This window comes from Ipomoea triloba, chromosome 9 (genome assembly GCF_003576645.1).
Source record: "Ipomoea triloba cultivar NCNSP0323 chromosome 9, ASM357664v1".
NCBI classification, from domain to species: Eukaryota; Viridiplantae; Streptophyta; class Magnoliopsida; order Solanales; family Convolvulaceae; genus Ipomoea; species Ipomoea triloba.
Window position 1 is genome coordinate 28,495,344 of NC_044924.1, and position 22,473 is coordinate 28,517,816.

General features: G+C 31.5%; 1 non-coding gene across 1 annotated transcript; it reads left to right on the forward strand.

The window, feature by feature from the left end:
• The first annotated feature begins 7,859 nt into the window (after positions 1 to 7,859).
• TRNAW-CCA lies at positions 7,860 to 7,931 on the forward strand. The gene has a single exon. It is a non-coding gene; the product is annotated as a tRNA-Trp (tRNA).
• Positions 7,932 to 22,473: the final 14,542 nt, after the last annotated feature.

Sequence of the window (22,473 nt, forward strand, 5' to 3'; positions counted from 1 at the left end):
CATCCTTACTACAAAGTCGAGAACTATGTGAAAACATATTCAGGATCAATTCACCCAATGGTTGGGCCTTCTAAGTAGCCAAATAGTGATAGACAACCTCCATTGTCACCACTTGTTACTATTAAAGTTGGGAGACCCAAAAAAACTAAACATAAGATCTGTTGCGAAAGTAACTAAGGATAGAGTGCGTATATCTAGGAAGTATGTTACCCTGTACTGCATAATATGTAAACAAAAGGGTCATAATAGTAAGAGATTCCCTCATAAACCATTTACTTCAAATAGAGCCCAGGCCAAGTAAAACCTCTATAATATGCTAACAACATCATTGTATTATGGAATATTAAAACTAATTAATTTGATTTTTGTACTATTATGGCTTCAAGACATAACCAAGGAGTTGATGGTGACCAATTTGGTGCTTAGGTAGAGCATGTACTTGGTGATGAGCAAGTTGAAGCTGATGAAGGTGTCACTCAGCCATAAGAGATACCAATTCACACACAACCTAAATATGTTATTAGTGATCGATTTTGAAGCAATGCCAATAGAGATCTAGAGTCAGCATGAATCCCTTACCTATGATTTTGAAATTTCAATTGACTTAGTGCATCTATCAACATATGATGTTACCATTGAGATTCTAGGTGATATGTAATTCTTAGATTTGTTGGATTTAGTTAAAACTTCACTAATGCTTTTCACTTTGCAATTATTTAGGTGAGAGCTTGAACATTGGAGCTCAAATAAGTATTCATGGAGTCCAATCTAGTTATCGATCCCAAAAAAAAAAAAAAAAAAAAAAANAAAAAAAAAAAAAAAAAAAAAAAAAAAAAAACAACTTGACCACTACTCAAATCTGATCTTCATTCAATGATTCTCCTAACTTAACAATTTAACACCCCAACAAGTAATTCCAATGAACATCCATTAAGTGTTTGGATTGGATTTAAATATTTAATTACTTTAGTGTTTAGCTTTAAGTGTTTACTTAATTAGTTTTTAATTAGATTATTTGTTTTATAAACTAATAATTTATTTATTTTATATGCTTAATCGTTGAATTGCTACAAATGGACATTTAATTCTTTTATTTGATAATTACATTTTTATACTCTTATTTTATTTTCAATAAATATAGAAATATCGTTGGTTTATGTTTGATTGTTTATCCTTTTAAACTCCAGTGTTGATCGTCGATTTTTGGTGTGTGAGTTGTGAACTTATGATCTTTGTGTTTGTGGTTTAGGGAGATTTGGATGTTAGAGAATTGGAACTTGAATTAATTGTTTATCCTTCCATTATGTTTTTTTAAATTGAATTTTGGAAATGAATATTTGAATTGATTAAATGATGTTGAAGTTTATGATTATTAACATAAATGCTCTAGTTTATTGAGAACTTGGGACCCGGGCTATATATATTTTAGTTTATTAACATAAAATATTTTGAATGTTAGTTTAAAAATATAAAAATTTTAGTTGAGCTCGTCATATAAGTACAACAACTCGAGGTTTCAGGATTAGGATCAAGGATTTAAAACTTGACAGCTTGATAAGACTAACCTAAACTGAACGAGATTATTGTCCAATTGACATCCCTAATTAAAAGTGAAATAAATTCTTATTTAGAAATAAATAAATAAATAAATAAAAAGCAAACAAACAAACAAACAAATACAAGGAGAGTATTTGTTTTCATTTTTGTTTGGCTTCGATTTGGACTTTGAAAGTATTTTGATAAGAATGCAATGTAAGTTTCAAATGACAACATGCTCTTCCTTATAAAAAGTTTGAGAATTGATCATAGTCCTCCATTAATGGAGTGAGAGGTTTAATAATAATAATAGAAAAAAAATATAGGATCAATTAAAGTTTACAATATTTTAAAAAATGACCTTATTTAATTTCTTCTTCTTCTACTTTTTTTTAGCAATTTATAACCGTTGATCTACACAAATGAATGAGTTATATTCGCCCTCACTTTTTACCTAGAAACACACACACACACACACGTGACTAGATGAGAACTACTCTTTCAACAAGAAGAGTTTTTTGCTTTCGTTTTTGTTTGGCTTCGATTTAGACTTTGGGCATTTGGTTAATGAAATATTAGATTACTAGGAGTCTGTGAATGTTAGATTGCTAGAAATATTTGAGAATGTTAGGAGGCGTTTACTTCCATTTTCTGTTTTCAATTTTCTGTTTTCTATTCTCTGTTTCTTATTCTCTGTTTTCGAAAACTGGAATTGAAAACTTGTTTGCCATTACTTATTTTCAAAATTTATTTTTCACTTACTAAATTTTATATACACATATTTATAAGTTATATGTATATATGTTATACAACACATTTTGCTAGTAGCCCAATATAAATCCCTAATCCCAATTATAATTATGTATATAAATTATACAAACATTATGCCCCATTCAATTCATTCTACCAATAGCCCAATAACCCAATTCAATAGCGCAGCCCAATACCCTCAATTCAATTATACAAAACACAGAACACAAATCTGAGAAATCCCTCATTCCCTTCTCGCGAACATAGAACACAAGAAATATTTTGCCAAGGCGTCAAGTTCATTCGACTGCTGTAGATGAAGAAGACAAAGGCGACCGAGTTCGACCACTATAGATGAAGAAGATAAAGGCACCGAGTTCGACCGCGGTAGATGAAGAAGATAAAGGCATCGAGTTCGACCGCGGTAGATGAAGAAGATAAAGGCGACGAGTTTGAAGCCGTGAGAGAGTGGGTTTAAAAGAGAATAATAAAGTGAAGAAAAAAAGTGGGTGGGTGTGAAAGAGAAGAAGAAATTGCAGAAGAAAGTGGAAGAAAAATGAGGAAGAAATTGAAGAAGGAGAAAGACGCTGCCAGTGAAGAAGAAAGTAGAAGAAAAATGAGGAAGAAAGAAGCGGAAATAAGCTGCTAGGAATCGATGCTAGGACTGTTACTGTTCACGCGTGATTTTTCAATCTGAAAACAAGTTTTAAGTGTGTCTCTATTTTCTTCTAAAATGGAGAATTATTCTCAACTTTGAAAATTGGAACATAACATAGTAAACACATTTTCTGTTTTCAATTTTCAAATTTGGAAATTTTCTTGAAAATTCTTTGTTAGTAAACGCTCCCTTAGATTTTTGTGTTTGGTTAAAACTGAGTTATGTAATATAATCATGTTTGGTTTATGAGTTATGTTTTCGTGTATTTTAATAAAATTTTAAAATTAAAATAAATAAATAAGACAATGGTAACATATATAAGTACATGATTTAAAGATAGTTAACTAAGAGTTTGATCTCGAAAAACAAAATTACATTATAAGTTAACATGACGTGATACGAAATAAAATAAAATAAAATATATAATTATAAAAATAATTAATTAGAATTAAAAGGTAAAAATAGAAATTATACAAGGGGATCTTATAAAACTTAAGAGATGTAAGGGAATCACACTCCTTTAAAAATTCAATGTGGAGGCAATGTTATATTCCCTTGATAACTTGAACCAAAGGACCCAAAATATTTTGATAAGAATCTGATGCAAGCTTCAAATGAGAGTATGGTCTTCTTTATAAGAAATTCGAGTATATATAGTCATGATCAGATGGATGGGAACTCCATTCAAGTGATAAGCTTGGACTAATATGATCTGTCCATCAAAGATGATCAATGGCTAAGAAATAATATGAAAAAGGAATGAGGTCATATTAATAAATATTACAAACTTTTGAAGTTTGTAATATTTATAAATTAAAGCTGACATCATCTTTTTTATTTTTTTAACCATTAGATCTACTAGAAAAATGACTAAGATTTGTTCATACTTCTAACCTAAAGGATTTTTATCATGGAAGCTAGGCCATATGTATAGGATTGAAATCAATTGAGAACTACTCACGTAAGAACTAAGCTCATCCGTCCATCTAAGATGATCAATTGCTGATTTTTTTTTTTTTTAAATGTGGTGGCAGTTTGTAATTATAGTTGTGCATTTGAAATGCTAGACTATGCACTTGGAAAATAATTGACATTGAATTTGGAGACAAATTTGCAAATGCACAATCTGTTATTCGCGAATGAACAATCAAACATTACAAGATGTACAATCGTAACTACGCAAGTAATAACACAAATGCCACTGTATTTTTTTAATACTTGACAAGTCATTTGGAAAATGTTTCTAGATACACAATCGGATGAGAGATTTTCGATGTGAACGAGGCAGATGCTGTAGCGGTAGTATGCAAGACTAAGATGCGTTGGAGTCCAGTCTATAGCTCCAAAATGGCTAAAACATGAAACGGCCAAAAAATCCTTGTCTTGGACGACAACTTGACAGAAAATCTAACGGTGGACTAAAAGTGGCAAGTGCTAAATAACACTGGTCGCAATGTAGCAAAACTTAATGAGGTGGACTAAAATTGATAATGCGACAATAATAGTAGGACCAAAAAAAGAATTCACTCATATATATATATATATATATATATATATATATATATATATATATGATTGCGTTTAAATGAGAACGGTGCGCCCAGGAGAGAACTGAGAACGTTTCATAGTGCGCCACGTGTCCAGATGTAGTTGCACTAAAGTTATAACTAGGTGCACTTAGGTGCATGAATGTTAACAAGGTAAATTACTTGCATTTGTAAGTGAAAATAGGTGCACAAGTGCATGTAAAATGTATTACATGTGCAAGTAAAATGTACATTGAACATCAAAACTAAGTGCACCTAACGTTATAACTAGTTGCACCTAATTGTATAATTAGTTGCACGAATGTTAACAAGGTAAATTACTTGCACTTGTAAATGAAAATAGGTGCACTTTTAAGTGATTTTACTTGCACATTTTACTTGCAAATGTACACCAACTACTTGCACTTATAACACATTTACTTGCACCAAAGTTCGAGTTATTTACGAAAATACCACCGCGTCGTTTTTTTTTTTAAATTACACCTGATTCGTTGATCTGGACATGTGGACGGCTGTTAATCGTTCTTATTTCTCTCCTAGGCACCTGTTCTCATTAGAGCGCTCCCCTATATATATATATATATATATATATATATATATATATATATATATATATATATATATATATAATGTATTACATATTTACATGTTCATTTTTAGCATACTGCAAGTCAAATTGAACTTGTAGTACACAAAAATTGAGTATGTAATGTTAGGAACAAGTGTTTTTAGATTTTGATACCAAACAGTGTTAGGAATTCTAGTCCCCATCATTTTAATTTGTTTTTAGAAATAGGAATTTAAAAGGTAACTTAGAGAGTGAAATTTACTTACCGAGAAGTTAATTAACTGAAAAGTAAACAAATTCGAAAAGTAGCCTTAGGATATTTTCATCCCTCGAAAGTTCACTTTTAGAATGAACCTTACCAACGGGGAAGTAAATTAATTCTAGAATTAACCTATGAGAAGACAATAAGACTTTTCTACGAGAAGTTAAGTTATCTTCAACAAGCTACAAGACAATAATCTTTGAGAGGTTGAAGATGTGAAGAGTTCAAAGACTCGGGAGGTTAAAAGATTCAAGAGGTTGAAGACAGAAGAGTCAAAGATACAAAAAGTTGAAGGCTAGAAGGTTCAATGGTCGAAAAGTGGAAGGGCCAACCTTTACTAGAAAGTAGGGGCACATAAAGTTAACTTAAGCGAGAACTAAATTTCCGATTAGTTAAGGATTGACTAAAGAAAGTCAAATCCGAGAGGTTGTTGAGGAAGGATTCAAAAGGTTAACTACGACAAGTCAAAGGTTATATTTTCACATTTACTATTCAGACATTCTCTGGTCGAATAGTAAACATCCTCAGAAGCTCATAATGTAAGAAGAATACTATCATTGCAAAAGGAGTCCTAAGTACACATCCCAGAAAAAATTTCTCAAAAAGGCCTATAATTTTTGCACAGCAAACAAAGCTAGGAGCATATGCAAAAAGACAACGGCTGGAAATCTGACAAAAGCAACTTGCTACATTACCCACTAGTCTTTGCACACAAAATAATGGATGTTTGAAATTTGTTTCTTTCAAATTGAAAAATTTTCAAACAACTCTATAAATACCTCTATTCAATTCTTAGAGAGGTGCTGGTCATTTTTGCGAACAAGTGATTTAAGTGCATTGCAATGCAAAGAGAACAAACATCATCTAGTAGACCAGTGAAGAGAGAGCTAAAGTTACATTGCAAGATCAAGCTCATAGGACTACGAAGTTCAATGAGAAGTTCCACGTCGAGTCTTGTAGTTGGAGATTGTGAACAATCGTATGCTCAAACAATCATTTTTCTACGAGGCTTAGTAGAAATGGGCGGAGTAACAAGTGCTGCTTATGAAAAATCTTGAGGATTGTAGCCAGCTTTGTGATAAATGCACAATCGCTTATCGTTTGTATAATGGGTTTAGTGCAATCCTCCTTGTGTTAAGGAGAAGAGTGGACGTAGACTAGGGTTTGGTCGAACTACTTCAAAAATTCTCTCTCTCTCTCTCTCTCCTTCCTGCAATTTATATTCTAGCTCATAATCAATCAAACCTAATTTTGATAAAAACAAATACGTGCAAAAATTAAAAAAGGGGCAAAATATTATTTTTCCGTTGCGTAATAAAAGTCATTCTAAGTTCAAGTTCACTTGAGGTGAAGAATCTTAGAAAAAGTTTTTTTTTTTTTAATTATACAAGTCTATTCAACCCCCTCCCCCTCCATCTAGACTGGTACCCCTTACTCATTGGGACTAACATGTAATATATTAGAAAAAGTTTTTTTTTTTTAATCATACAAGTCTATTCAACCCCCTCCCCCCTCCCTCTAGACTGGTACCCCTTACCCATTGGGACCAACATGTAATATATTAGAAATGAATATGTATCATGGGTCTATCTTGCTATGTGAATCATATTTCATAGTATAAGTATTGCTCTTATGTTGGGATAGGGCAACTTTTTCGGCTGGATCTTTGCGTCGAGTTAATTAGACATGGCATCTAAGGTGAGGTTGTTAAAGTAGGCCAAAGCTAGCAGATTAGTAATAACTTATTCTACTATGGAGTGGGTAAAAATCATAAAATTTTAGTCCGTGAAGAAGTGAGTCTCCCCAACTCAAGCCAAGCGGGCTCGATGAGTTGGCGAATTGGCCCACGGGTTCTTCTAAATAAATATATAAAGGAAATTATTAATAATATTAGTTAACAATATTTCTTAGGAGTAGTTGTTATGTCATGGACCCGGGTCCACCTTGCAAGGTGAATCCGGGTCTATATTCACAATTTCATAACTCTATGTTCATAATTTCATAATCCCATGTTCACAATTTCATAACTCCATGTTCACAGTTTTATAACTTCATGTTCACAATTTCATAATTTCATATTCAAAATTTTCATAGCTCTACGTTCACAAATTCATAACTCTATGTTCACAATTTTATAACTATATGTTCACAATTTCATAACTCTATATTCAACAATATCAAAACTCTATGTTCAACGGTATAACACAATTTTTGAATCTATATAACAAAATTGTGAATATATAGTTCAAAAGTTATGAATATTGAGTAATGTAATTTTATATATTAAGTTCTGAAATTGTGAATATAGAGTTCTAAATTTGTGAATATTGAGTTCTAAATTTGTGAATATAGACCCAGGTCCATAGCATAATTTACCTTTTAGGAGATTAATTATTTTTTAGTAGGTTTCTAGTGACTATGAAATTGAGCTATTGATGGTAGGTAAATAGATGCAACGTCGCCCACATATGTTTGATTAAATATGTATGAATAACTGATAGCAGAGTTTTATCTTCTAAGATAAAAGTCATCGCGGGTGGATCCGTGGCGCAATGGTAGCGCGTCTGACTCCAGATCAGAAGGTTGCGTGTTCGATTCACGTCGGGTTCAACTCCCTCATCCACCGAAGATTCCTAAATGCTTCATGACAGTTTTGGGCAGTGAGTCACTCCTTGATCAAAGAATACAGGCCAGTGAAGGGATTGACTGACCACATCGTAGGATTCTTTCACATGTGGTTTTTCCACACTGCATAATAATGGATGCATGGTAAACAGGAAGAGTTTTTGTTTTTGTTTGGCTCCAAATTGGACAATGAAAATATTTTGATAAGATTCTTCTAATCGGGTGCGATTAAAAATTGAAATCATTTTAACCATTTTGGAAGATTATATTTTAAATTTTTCAGAATATTATATTTTAAATTTTTCGGAAGATTAATGATATAGAGAGAATGGAGAGACTCATGCGAAAACAAAGAGCAAAGATGCATGTCAGGTGAGCGCCCATATAAAAAGTAAGGATTGACATTATTTATCCATTTGTGTAAATCAACCGTGGAAAGTTGTTGAAATGTATGGAACAATGGGTGAGATGTTTTTATTTTATTTTTATTTATAAATGTTATAAAGTTAATTAAAATCTTCATTAATTAATGAATATTGATGGACGGCTATGATCAAACTTCACTTTTTTAGAAATGACATTGTTCTCATTTAATCTTGTCCCTTGTGAAGAATAATTAGAAAAAGGAATTGAATAAGAGTCAAATATGTCATCCAACTGCACACGATAATGCAATTAGGTCACTGAATCTAAAAAAAACTACAGTTGAATCCCTAAACTAACGTATTTCATGCAATTTGTCCAATTAACAGGTTTCTAACATGTCATTCCAATTTTAATTATTTTTTGGTCACCTTCTACGTTTGCTCTCGCTCTTCTTCCGCCTCGACCACTGTCGCAGCTCCGACCACCGCCGCAGATCTGGCCAAACTCCGTCCCGCCGTCGCTGCTCTCTTCCTCCTCCTGTTGTCGTGCCGCCACCGTCCTTCCCCTCCGCCACCGCCCTTTTCTGGCCAACAGCCACCGCGTCCAACCAGGCCACCACCTCCCTCCTTCGCAGCCAGACCCCCGCCTCCCACCACCGCTCCCCGCCGCACAAGCTTCTTCCTCCCTCCTTCCGTTTTCTCTCCCTTTGAATAAAATAATAGTAGGTAGGTATTGGGGTTTGTGTTGGTAGTCTTGAACCCCCAACCCTACTTTGACTTTACCCATTTTTTATTTTCTCTATTATTGTGTTTTCCTCTCGTTACTTTCACGAGCATTTTCCTCTCGTTACTTTCACGAGCATTTTCTTCTCGTTACTTTCACGAGCTTTTCATTTTCATTAGCATAAATCATTTAGTTTGGTTTCGGCAAGTGTTGATCTTATCCTGGGCAACGAGCAAAAAAAAATGATGACGAAGACCCAGATCTTTGATGAAGCTTTAAGCTCCTTGAAGAACATAGCTTCCTAGTTATGAAACAGTCTGCGGTTCAAGTTTTCTAATTAAAATAGCATAATTTTCCGTGGACTAGGCTAACCTAATTAAAATATGGGTCGAATTCGCAAATTATACCATGGACAAGGATTCATCTTGCATTATGCACCTTGGTCTAAAATAACATTCGGATTATGTGTATGAATTTAACAAATTATTTTATTGTATTTAATCTTAATAACTATTATAAATTTTAATTTATAAATTTATTTTAATATAAGTAATAATTATTATCATCATTAAAATAATCTATATTTTATAAGAATTAATTTTGCAATAGAATGTTATTACTCATCTGTCCCATTTTATCTGTCATACTTACAATTCATTAGTCAAATCAATTATTATTATTATTACTATTATTATTTTAATTTTCTTTAGTATTTTTACTTATTTTTAAATTTGATTTTTTTTTTGTATTAATAGTACATTAGTATTTCTAGTATAGTTTCTAAATATATAAATTTTGTATACTAAGGCTGAACCATCCATGCAAATCCCATATTGACAATATATCCCATATTGACAATATGATGAAGCACCTATTTAATACATTTTTTAATTGATGATGTGAATTGCAATCCGAACAAAAAGTTGTCTGCGGTTGCGGCATCTTTTGTACTTTTTTTTTTTGTTTATTTCTTTTCTTTTGTTTTCTGTTTTTTATTTTATTTTATTTATTAGTTTCTTTTATTTATTTTGTGTGTATTATTTATATTTTTTAAATTGTTTTAATTTTTTACTTATATGTAATAAAAAAAAAATTTAATGAAATAATATATTAAAAGAGTACATAAACTTCCATTGAGAAAAGGATACAATGCATACAAATTAATTTCATCATACTTATTCATCTAATAACTTTCATTTGTTTATCGTACAATTGTTTTTGCGTTTCATTCATAGTTGATGTATCTAGTTGCATAAGCTGAATAAGAAACTTATTTTTCTCATTTTCTTGTTGTTGTTGCTGTCTTTCTTCTTGTTGCTTCATATATTGTTTCATAAGATTTAGTTTTTCAATTTTCACATTCATTTTCGTTTCAACTTGCTCACCCAAACTTTCTAATGTCATTGGCTGCATGTGTTGGTGATTGCTTTCTTTTTCCTTTCGCCTTAGAAGTGTCCATTCCCATGGGACGAGAGCTAGACACTCCTATACATGGTGTCTTACTTGCTTGTGAATTTGATGATGATGATGTGTATTTACCTGACTCCGTATTTTTTGTTCGCTTTGGACCCAAATATCTGGTTAGGTGAACATCAATGCCCCTCCCGTGTTGGTTACACCATTTCTCTTCATTCCTTAGCACTTCCCAAGCGTGCAAAAATGTAAAAATTTCTTTCTCAATCTCGTGATATAATTGCATGATCCTGTTTCTTTTATTAGCTTCATTTAAGCCACTTTCCCTCCGATGCAAAATCTGCTGTTTCTTTTATTAGCTTCATTTAAGCCACTTTCCCTCCGATGCAAAATATGTTCATAATAGCCAACGAATTTTGAAACTGAATGATTTAGCCTCCCCTAACGATTCTACAATGCCATTTTTTTTTTCTTTTTGCTTGCTTGGGTTGGCTCCGGTATAGATTATAAAATTCTTCAATTCGATTCCAAAAGCTATTTCCACTTTGATCATTTCCAACTGCAACATCTTTACTAATGTTGAGCCATGCGCTACATAATGGCATGTCATCCTTATTTGTCCATCGACTTTTTAATATGCTTGCGGGTCGTGTTTCTTGAGGTGTTGGAATTGGCTGACTGGAGTACTCAAGAAATTCTGGCAAAGGTATATTTGTTGTAGGAGTAGGATGAGTAATCCCAGTAGGAGTGGACATTGGAGTAAAAATGGAATATGATGGATGATAGGTTGGTGGAACTGAATGATAAAAACTATGTAATTGTTGATAATTGACATTGCTCATTTCTGAAAGAAAGGTGAATGGATTGATTGGGGGTTGTGGGTTTTGATTGGCTTCATTAGTATCATTATGTGAAAGTACTGAGAAGTTAAAAAATGGATTGTGTGGAGGATGCGAAGGATTCATTTGAAGGTGTACATGTTACAATTTTTGAGAATGGAAGAAGGCAAAGAATGGATGAAGTAATATGCAACAATGATCCATTATTTATAGGTAGGGTGATTCAAATATTTCTTACAAACAATGGTGATATTCCTTACTAAAATGTCATATGCAAAATGATTATATTCCCGACTCAAATTTCCTTTAAAAATGATGATATTCCCTACAAAAATGTCATTCAAAATGATGATATTCTTTACCCAAAATTTTTTACAAAAAATGATGATATTCTTTACTAAAATGTCATATGCAAAATGATTATATTCCCTAACCAAATTTCCTTTTAAAAATGATGATATTCACTACCAAAATGTCATATTCAAAATGATGATATTCTCTACCCAAAATTTCTTACAAAAATTAATGATATTCCCTAGCAAAATTTCTTTAAAAAATCATGATATTCTATATAGAGGTGAATATATATTTCTTGTTACTTGAATCCATCTTATTACTCATTTTACTAACTCTCATTACTCTTTGTTTCATAATATGGAGGAGTGGAACACAATGGGTGATTCTAATTCATTTTAATATGAATTTTCTACCCAAAATTATGAAAATCCTCCATTCTTTGACTCGTCTTCTTCATCCCAAGACCTAGATAATCCTTTTTTCTGAGCAAAATATCATTGAGTGGTTCATGGATGATACTCTATCGAACCTAATAAACATACGACGAGAAGCTATAGAAAATGAGGATGCATCCTCTCGGCGTAGAAGAAGGCTAAGACGGGTCATTGAGAGAACTCGTGAAGAAGCAAATCAACGTTTAGATAATGACTATTTCTCTAATAGCCCAACATACACCGGCGATTTATTTCGGCAAAGGTTCCGAATGCGAAGAAATTTATTTCTTCGCATAGTTGAAGGTGTTACAAATTATGACCAATATTTCTAAAGTACTATAGATTCTACCGGTAGACGGAGTTTTTCGCCACTACAGAAATGTACTGCAGCAATGCATAAGGGAGTTGTGCAGATTCCATTGATGAGAATATACGAATGGGTGAGACCACTACAATGATGTGTGTAAGTGCACAAATGATGCACATTAGTGTTGGCTAAATCATTTGACAAACCTTAGGTTATTTTATTTTATTAGTATAAGTTAGTTCATATATTAGTTTGACTATTTCAAAGCTCACAATACTCCTGAATCACATCTTGCGAATTCTGGATCTGCTTTAGTGCTCCCAGCGTTTTTTCCTAACAATAATCAGTTTTATTTCAGCAAGTCTTGTGGTTGGTTTTTAAACGAGTGGACAACATTTTTCAGAGGAGTTTATCAAGCATTTTGTTGGGGAAGTTTGTTACTTGGCTTTACTATATAAGGAAGGGGTTTTGAAGCTTTAATTAGGAACTTACAAGTGAGAATTTTGAACTATATTAATTTGAAGAGTTTCCTGACAGTGTTCCAGCATAATCTATGTTCTTACTACTGGGTTGATGTTCATGGCGTGGTGCTGATTCAGCGTGTTGAGGCTACACGAATCCAATCACTTGAAGATGTTTTGAAGATTGCTTGATGAATGTTGATGTAGTAGGGTTTGGACCTTGTGTATGTTTAGCATTTCATCTCCCTGTAATTTTGGCAAACATCTAGTGGATTGGGCTGTCGTGAGTGCCCCGCAGACGTAGGAGTGTAGCTCCGAACTGCGTAATCATTTGTTGTGTCCTAGTTCTATTCTTATTATCTTTTATCTTTTTTATGTTTAATTCAAACTAATTAATGTAACACTTACCACTATTACATTATTATAATATTGGTAGATATTATAATAATAAAGGTAATATATTATTTTGGTGCATTACTTCCATATAATCATTAGTTAATTAAGGTAAATAACTAATGGTGATTGTAAGAGATAATCATTAGTTAATTAAGGTAAATAACTAATGGTGATTGTAAGAGTAATTAGGGAAGGGATACATTACCATATTGATGGCATATGAATAGTATAAATAGAGCCATTTGGTCCTCTCACTGCTTAACAATTCATTCCTCATACACCATCAAGAGAGGGTTGGGAAAGTGAGAGAAACAGTACTATTACTCTGTTGCAATAGTCCCGTGATTACACAACCTTCTTCAATTGGAAGCTATGGCTGGATGTTAGTATTTTAATAGATCCGTATATCACGTGTTTATGTTATTATGTTATTACGTGATTTATAAGCTTACAATTGGTATCAAGAGCCTGATTTATCTCTGCCTAGCTAAGTGTTTTGATTGCATATGTTATATATTCTTAGGTGAATAATTATATGCAATTGTTATGGACTACTAAATTATTATTTTTTTTCCGCATTAAGTATATATATATTTCAATTTGTAATTTTTTTTTTGTTTGTTTGTTTGGGCTGTTGAAAATCTGTGTATTCCGCATATAAGAAACAACAAACAAAATAAAAATTACATTAAGTCTTCAATTTGGAATATATATTTGTAAAAATCAATTGGATTAAAAAAAAAAAAAAGGAATTTTTTTTTCTTGCTGTTTGCTACGTTTTTTTTTTTCTCCCGCTGCTTCGCATTTTTTTTCCTTCCCCTGTTATTTGTTCGCCGGCGGTCCTGGCCTTTCCGATCGCCGGATTGGAGTTTTTTTCCGGTGATGCTGGAGGGTTGACGGCGACCCAAGGGGAAGACTTCGGCCGGCGGTTGAGACAGACAAACGACGGCGGCGTTGGTTCGTGGTGACCGCCATTGTTGCCGATTGTTTCGCGAAGCGGCTGAGGCAAGGATGACGGCGGGCTTTGGGGTTGCAGCGAGGCCGTCGGCGTGTCGCTGGTTTTTTGGCGGCGCGGGGAGGCGATACGAAGTGCGGCCTTGGTCGTCTTGGGGTTGCGCTGGTTTTCCGCTGTTCTCGCCGCTGCTGTTCGATCCAAGGCGCTAGTTCTGGTGACGTCCGTGCGACGACGGCGACAATTGGTTGTGGCGTCGAGATGAAGACGGCGGCGGTGTCCTGCGGTCACCCTCTTCCCTCCTTCAGCCCGTGCGTTCGCTACTTCTTCCATGCTTCTCTGGCGACGATAAGCGCTGGTTTTCCGGCGATACATTGGAAGGAGACGGACGATTGGATGGTAAGCCTACGATATACACTGAATTATCTCCAAATGCAATTATCTTTATTTTTATCACATATTTTATTTACCATATTTAATAATTACATATTAATTAATAATTACATAGTAATTTTGGTATGGTGATTATTTAGTTTAGTATTGCCATATTTATATTACCTTAATTAATTTGTATATTATTTTTTTGGCAAACGGTAAATATATAGTAATATTATACATATTAATTTTGGTAATTGTTTGGTTTAAATATTGCCATATTAATATTACCATATTTAATATTGTATATTAATTTTTGACAAGTGGTAAAAGCAGGATAATTGTTTGTTTTTTTTTTTTTTGAATATTAATGCCATTTAGTTTTCTCTCAATTTTGGCATTAAATTCATAATTAAATTATTAAGTTATAAATTTATTTGAATTTTTAATATTGAATTTTAGTTTAAATTGCATTAAGTGTTGCAATTTGAATGTTTAATTGAAGTCCATTATTAAAATTATTATTTAATTTTGAACAAATATTAAGTTTTAAATTTGTTTTTATTTTAATTTTAATATTGAATATTCGTTTTAAATTGTATTCAGTATTACAATTTAAATATTTAATTGTGAAGTATGAGTTCGTAATATGCATAATCCGAGCATGATATATATGTTTTTATTGCACTAATTATATTACTTGATTGTTATAATTATGCCTTTAGAAAAGCATGTTCATTAAGATTGAATTTAGAGCCTTTTATGACTGAATTATATGCTTATTATGCATGTTTTAGTGCCTTTTAAGAATAGATTATGCATATTCTTACTTTTTCAGTTAATACTCCGTTTATCTTTTTCAAAAGGATTTCAAAGAACCTAAAGTACATAAAACTTTTCATAGTTTTACCCTATTTAAAGCCTTATCCTTAGGTGAATCTACATTCTTAGATCAACCAAACGATTTTACTTCAAATATGAGAACACATGATTTAGGGAAGTTTCTTGGGGAGGAATACTAGTTCCCTGGCCCTGGCTTAAAATGCATTGCTGGCTAAAACCGCCATATTGCTACTAGTCCCCTTGCGACACTACTTTGTCTAAGGAGTTGGTTTTTAATGGCGCCTTAGCACCAACCAACTTTCCTGGGAGTATACCTAAGGATTGTCTATCATGTTTTGGTTTAATTTGTTTGATTAGGTTTTAAATACCCCTTGCCATTGTGATTATATTTTGGTCAATTAAAGAGTAGCCACAACATCTTTAATTTACTGAAATTACATATTAAGTATTAATCACATAAAGTTTAGGCAAGAACCTTGTAGTTAACTCTGCGTTATATGACAAAATTTAGCTCACAGGCAATTTTGTTATATTTGTAGGGTTAATTAGGATGAAATACTAAACTATGATCATAATTTGCCCACAGGGATTATGTATCGGCATATAGCTTGGTAGTTTTGTCATTAAGGGTGGATAAACCTTACCCAAATCGTACCAATTCCATTTCCACCATTCAATTTTTGGTAATATTATGTACTTCGGTTACTCTCTCTCTATTATGTGTATAAAAATCCTAACCAAGCCTTAAGTTAACCACTAATTTGGACTAGTCACATATTTTATCTTTACAAATATGGAAACATTGAGAAGGTGTCTTACCGTAATTTGGTTGTCATTGTTAAATATTAATGTTGGTTATAATGTTGATTATTACCATCAAATATTTTAATTAATGAAATCATTAATATTAATATGGTATTCAGTTATAAATCCTGAATTGTTTCCAATTAAGTTTATGTGACAATGTTCCAGTTAAGAAAATATTTTGGTCATTATTATGTTTTTGGCATTTTTCGGAGTTTAAATTTTATTAAGTTTCAAAATTATATCCGAGAACGTTTCTACAATTAGTGGTTTTAACTATTGTTTTTTCATATTTAGTCTCCTATTTAATGATAATAATATTATTAATTGGGTTATGGAGAACCAATTTAGTAATTTTGGAAAAACATATTTGCTAAGGCAACTAGCTATTGCCACTAATTCCATAATTCTTTAAGTTCTTTGAATTATGATTTTAGTTCGTTATGTCCATATTTGGTTAAGTATGAATAATGAAGGTTTTAGTGTAAATTCGTACTTTATAGTTGGTTCATACTCTTTAGATTGTTTCATGAATTTGATCACATTAAGTGCATAATATTAGGGTGCGTTTGGTTCGCACATGGGAATCGAAATCGGAATGGGTATCTAATACTTGGTAAGGGTAATGGGTTTTGGTGAAAGTATTTAGCATGTTTGGTAGTTGGGTGGAATGAGAATGATTATTAATAGTTGGGGAAAAAATGATGAAGGAAGATGAAACCCTTATTTAATAAGGGTATGGGTTTTGCCATTAATGAGGTATTCCAAACCCATAGTAGCATTCACAAAACCTATCAACCAAACACTAACAATCACTTTGATACCCATACCTTATGCCTAAACCCCCCAACCAAACACACCCTTAGAATTAATTATGCAATTAGGGTTTGTGAGATTTTGATTTACAAATGACAATATATATATATATATATATATATATATATATATATATATATTTGTTAGATATTGTTGGAATTTGTAAATTCGGTCTATTTCTCATAAATTTGATCTTTATGTATTAAAAAACATTTTTAATGGGTTTAAAGTTTGAAATTTCAAAGTATATATTTATTACTTTACTATTCAAAAAAAAAAAAAAAGTGCCCCTTTGGTTTGGACTCATTAGAGTTTGAATATTAAGTTTATGCTTTGAAAGCTCATATTAAAAATTGTTTTAAGTTATGCAATTTGTTTAAAATGTATGAGTTAAATGCCTAATTTTATGCATATTAATTTGTCTAACGCATAATATTTTGTAATGCAAAATATTTTTTTTATGCCTTTAGCAATGCATAAATTTAGGATGGAATTATATTAGTTCCTAATTAAGTTGGACTTATGCATAAACTTTAGTTACGGTAGTGCCTGAATTTAAGCACATTTGGTCCATTGATTTAGTTCACCCATTTAAGCTTTAATCATAGGTGAACCTTGCAATTTTGGTGTATACCCTACAATTTTTTTAGGTTTATACCTCCAAACAGTTATACATTGAGCACATATGAATTGAGGAGGCATACTAGTTTTATGGACATGACTTAAGAACATCTAGTGCCACTAGTCCCCTTAAATATCATATATTTAGATTTTCCCATCGCAATCTGGTATAATCTGTTTGTTAAAATATTTTTTTTAAATTATTCCTTGCCAATGTGATTTGATTTCAGTTCATTAAAGAATAGCCATAACATCTTTAATTTATTGATTTCTCTTAAGTTTGAATCACATAAAGGTTAGTCAATGGATTGATAATTGTCTAGTGATCTTATAATTTTTAATTTGGTTGGGGAGTAGCCATAGCATCCTTTAATCAATTAAAATTATATATTGAGCGGTTTATTTTAATCACATAAAATTTTAGACAAATCATTTGTGATTAATTGTATTTAATATGATGGAATTTAGCCCAAAGGCAATTTCGTTATATTTGTATGATTAATTAGGATTAAATACTGAACTATGATCATAATTTAGCCCACAGGCAATTATGTATCGGAATGTAGTCTAGTAGTTTTATCAGTAATGATAGAAATTAATAAATTTATTTATTTTATGGTTATTTGTAAATAATTTTCATCTCTATCATAAAGTTTAATTTTATGATGCAAAATTTAGATCATATTTCTAAATTTACCCACAGGGATTAAGAAAATGAACATGATTTCTTAAGTTTTATCATAATAGTTATCATGATGAATCTCGTTGATTAAAACTTTTGTCTACGGGCAAGTCTTATATCACTTGATTCTTTAACTCATTTGATAGTTGTTTCATCATAAAATTTCAGTTGGATCTAATTGAGTAAAACTTTAGCCCACAAGCAAGTTTTATGTCTCTAAATTCTTCTATCAATTTCATAATTGAGATGAAATATTATCATAAGGGTTTTCATTGGATTTAATAGAATTAAAACTTTAGCCTACAAGCAAGTTTTATGTCAATAAATCCCTCACCCATTAGATAATAATTTTATCACAATTTCTTAGAATTTATAAATTTAGTACAATTATAATTCTAAGTTTCATGGTTTGCATTGGCAAAACATGTATTTAGTTACTTCCCAAAATTTAACCACTTTTATTAATTATTTCGCGAATCTTGCTCGGTTATTTGGACTAACTGTAGTAAGTTATGTGATATATTCGATATACCTCTTTTGGTTTCCAAGAATAAAATGTACCTTTTCGAGCCAAATTCCAACTTGGTTTTGAAAAGTGTATTTTATTATTTTAGTATGTCCATCTATGGTGGGGAGTTATGTCCCCATTAGTTATTACTTTAGTTGGATTGGAACCAAATATTGATTATTTAGTATGCCCAACTAATGGTGGAGAATTATATATTCATTATTTATTAGTTGGTCAAATCAATTGTGAGTACGTATATCATTAATTTTGTTGAAGAATATTTTAATCAGTGGGAGTAATCATTTAGAAAAAGATCATTAAGATGCTCCATTAAGAGATTCCACAAGTATCAATCTTGTATTTGTTCATATAAATTCATAAGTTCAAATTATTGAACATTTGGTTGTGCAACATATTTATGAAAATGTTGTAACAATATTAAGAAGTTTATTAGAACAAAACATTTAACTTGTGATAAACTGTTATTTAAATAAATTCTTTAGCATTTAATAGAGCTTTTTAGTTTCTTCAAAAATTGATCCTGGGCCATTTTAGGTTTGTAAGGCTCAAGACAATTTTGCAAAGACATAAAAGTAAGACTCATAATGTTCAGTTCATTATAAAGTGGACATTAAAGTTATTTGGGAAGTTATGGTGTATATTTAAAACTCCGCATTTATGGACTTAAAATTTTAGTTTATTGTCTAAGTTGTTGGAATGCTTCTATGACTAAACTATCTTTTGGCTATTTTTGATGAGTGGGAGTGACAGACGTGTCAACTCCAAGCTCTTAGCATTATAAGTAGTGCTTAAGTTAAGTTATAAAACTAGTCATGGAACATAGTTAGCATTATGCTAATATCAAGAGATCTCTACTTAAGACATAGTTCAAGAAATTGAACTTTCGCCCACTTTGTAATTTGTATATATACATTCAGTATTCAGTTTTAATGAAATTATTTTGCTTTCAGACATTTATCTCATTTAAGTTTGTACACCTTTATTTTATTAAGATAATGTACTTCAGTTGGACCTGAAATAAACGTAAGGTTTGTTTCATTAAGTTTCCCAAAATTAAGTGCCTAAAATCAGTTTGCATTTAATCATAATGGATGCTACTCGTTTTAAGGAGGACATATCACTATGGTTGGTGTTTTCTGGTTTTAGGGTTATGGAGTTTTGCACCAAGTGGGAGAATGTAACACTTACCACTATTACATTATTATAATATTGGTAGATATTATAATAATAAAGGTAATATATTATTTTGGTGCATTACTTCCATATAATCATTAGTTAATTAAGGTAAATAACTAATGGTGATTGTAAGAGTAATTAGGGAAGGGATACATTACCATATTGATGGCATATGGATAGTATAAATAGAGCCTTTGGTCCTCTCACTGCTTAACAATTCATTCCTCATACACCATTAAGAGAGGGTTGAGAAAGTGAGAGAAACAGTACTGTTACTCTGTTGCAGTAGTCCCGTGATTACACAACCTTCTATAATTGGAAGCTATGACTGGAGGTTAGTATTTTAATAGATCCGTATATCACGTGTTTATGTTATTATGTTATTACGTGATTTATAAGCTTACAATTAAAGGATAAGATAATCTGGTTTTAAAATCTAGTAGAACTTTAAGTTTTCATACATTCAAGACCCACGATTACAATTTCAATGTGTATGAAGAGATTTATTCAAGCTATAAATGATGTGTTTGGATAATAGTACTTGAGAAAGCCAAATGTTGTAAACGTACAAAGGCTAATGCAAATTGGAGAACAAAGGGGCTTCCCAGGTATGCTTGGGAGTATCGATTACATGCACTAAGAATGGAGTAATTGTCCAAGCGCCTGGCATGGACAATATGTTATTTTTCGAGATCACGGCTATCCAACCATTATACTTGAAGCTGTTGCTTCTGCAGATTTGTTGATATGGCATGCTTTCTTTGGTCTAGCAGGTATATTAAATGATATCAACGTGTTAGACTGATCCCCAATCTTTCACGAGGTCTTGGAAGGTAAAGCACCTCAGGTAAATTTCATTGTTAATGGTAACAATTACAATTTGGACTATTATTTAGCAGATTGGATATATCCAAATTGGGCAACCTTTGTGAAGTCAATCTCCTTACCTCAAAGTGCAAAACATAAATTATTTGCAAAGAAACAAGAAGGTGCAAGAAAAGATACAGAAAGAGCATTTGGAGTGCTAAAAGCACGATTTGCTATCATTTCTAACCCGGCACGCATGGGTTCCAAAGAAACACTTGGACAAATTGTGAGAGTATGTATAATCATTCACAATATGATTGTAGAGGATGAGCGAGATTCATATACTATTGATTTTAATTATATGAATGAAAGTGTGAATTATAATGTATCTCTACCTGAAAATACTCCTAGCCACTTCATTCGAAATGAGGATTATATTCGAAATCATGCAAGGATTCGCAATAGGCCAACAAACCATCGACTACAAAAAGACTTGATTGAGGAAATATGGAATCGGTTTGGTGGAGACGAAATAAATGAATAAATGTATTTGCTTTCAGTGGAATCGGTTAGTTGTATTTTTTTAATTAACTTTTAATGATTTTAGTGTCTTCGAATTTTTAATTTGAATTATTTCAATGTCTTCAAATTTGTACGCGGGTTAATTGTAATGATTCCAATTATTTCAAATTTATGAGGTTTTTTTACAATTTAAATCTTAGTATAATTTGCATTCGGTTATATACATAATTCGAATAATTTTTTAAATTGTTTTTTAAAATTATGTTTCTAGATTTTTAGTAATGTTATTTGTAATATTTAAAAGTAATTTATATAAACAATTATGTTTTTGGATTTTCATTTTTATTATTTTTAATATTTAAATGTAATTATATATTGATATAAATTAATAATGTTGAAAAGAAAATAATATTTATTGAGAAAAATATATTAATTTTTAAAGTGATGTGAAATTGGGACCCACTTTTGATAGTTGATTGGATTTGCAGGGGTGTAGTGTGAATAGTAAATGAATTGCAAATTGGGTGATGTGGAAGTGGGACCAATTTTTTAGGATGAGAGAGATTTGCAGCGATAAAGTTAGCCTAATACTCCCTCGGTCCCATTTATGTGCCGAGTTCGGTTAATAAGGTTTGACGGAAGTTATTTAAATTTAATTTTTCATAATATTAAGCTTAAAATAGAATGTAAAATTTATATACTTAGAAACTACATTAAAAGTACTATTAAACACAAAACAAATTTAAAAATTATAAGAAAATAGTTCATTTGACCAATGAATAGTAAATATAACAAATAAAATGGAACCGAGGAAGTATTAAACTTAATATTATGAAAAATTAAATTAAAAATAATCTTAGTCAAACGTTGTTAACTGAACAAAAAAACATAAAGTGAGACCGAAGGAATATTGTTAGATAACTTTTAACTAAATAAAAAAAATGATCATTTTTAATCTTTAATCAAATACTTGAAATTTTTTTTTTCAAAAAATAACTCATTTAAAAAAAATTATATTTCAAAATTTTTTTCTCAAATTTCAAAAGAACATTTTTTTTTGAGTACTACTGACTTTGTTACAATGTAGTATCTGTTCATAACTACTTTCTCAACCTAAAGCACATTACAATGTAGTATCTGTTCATAATTACTTTCTCAACCTAA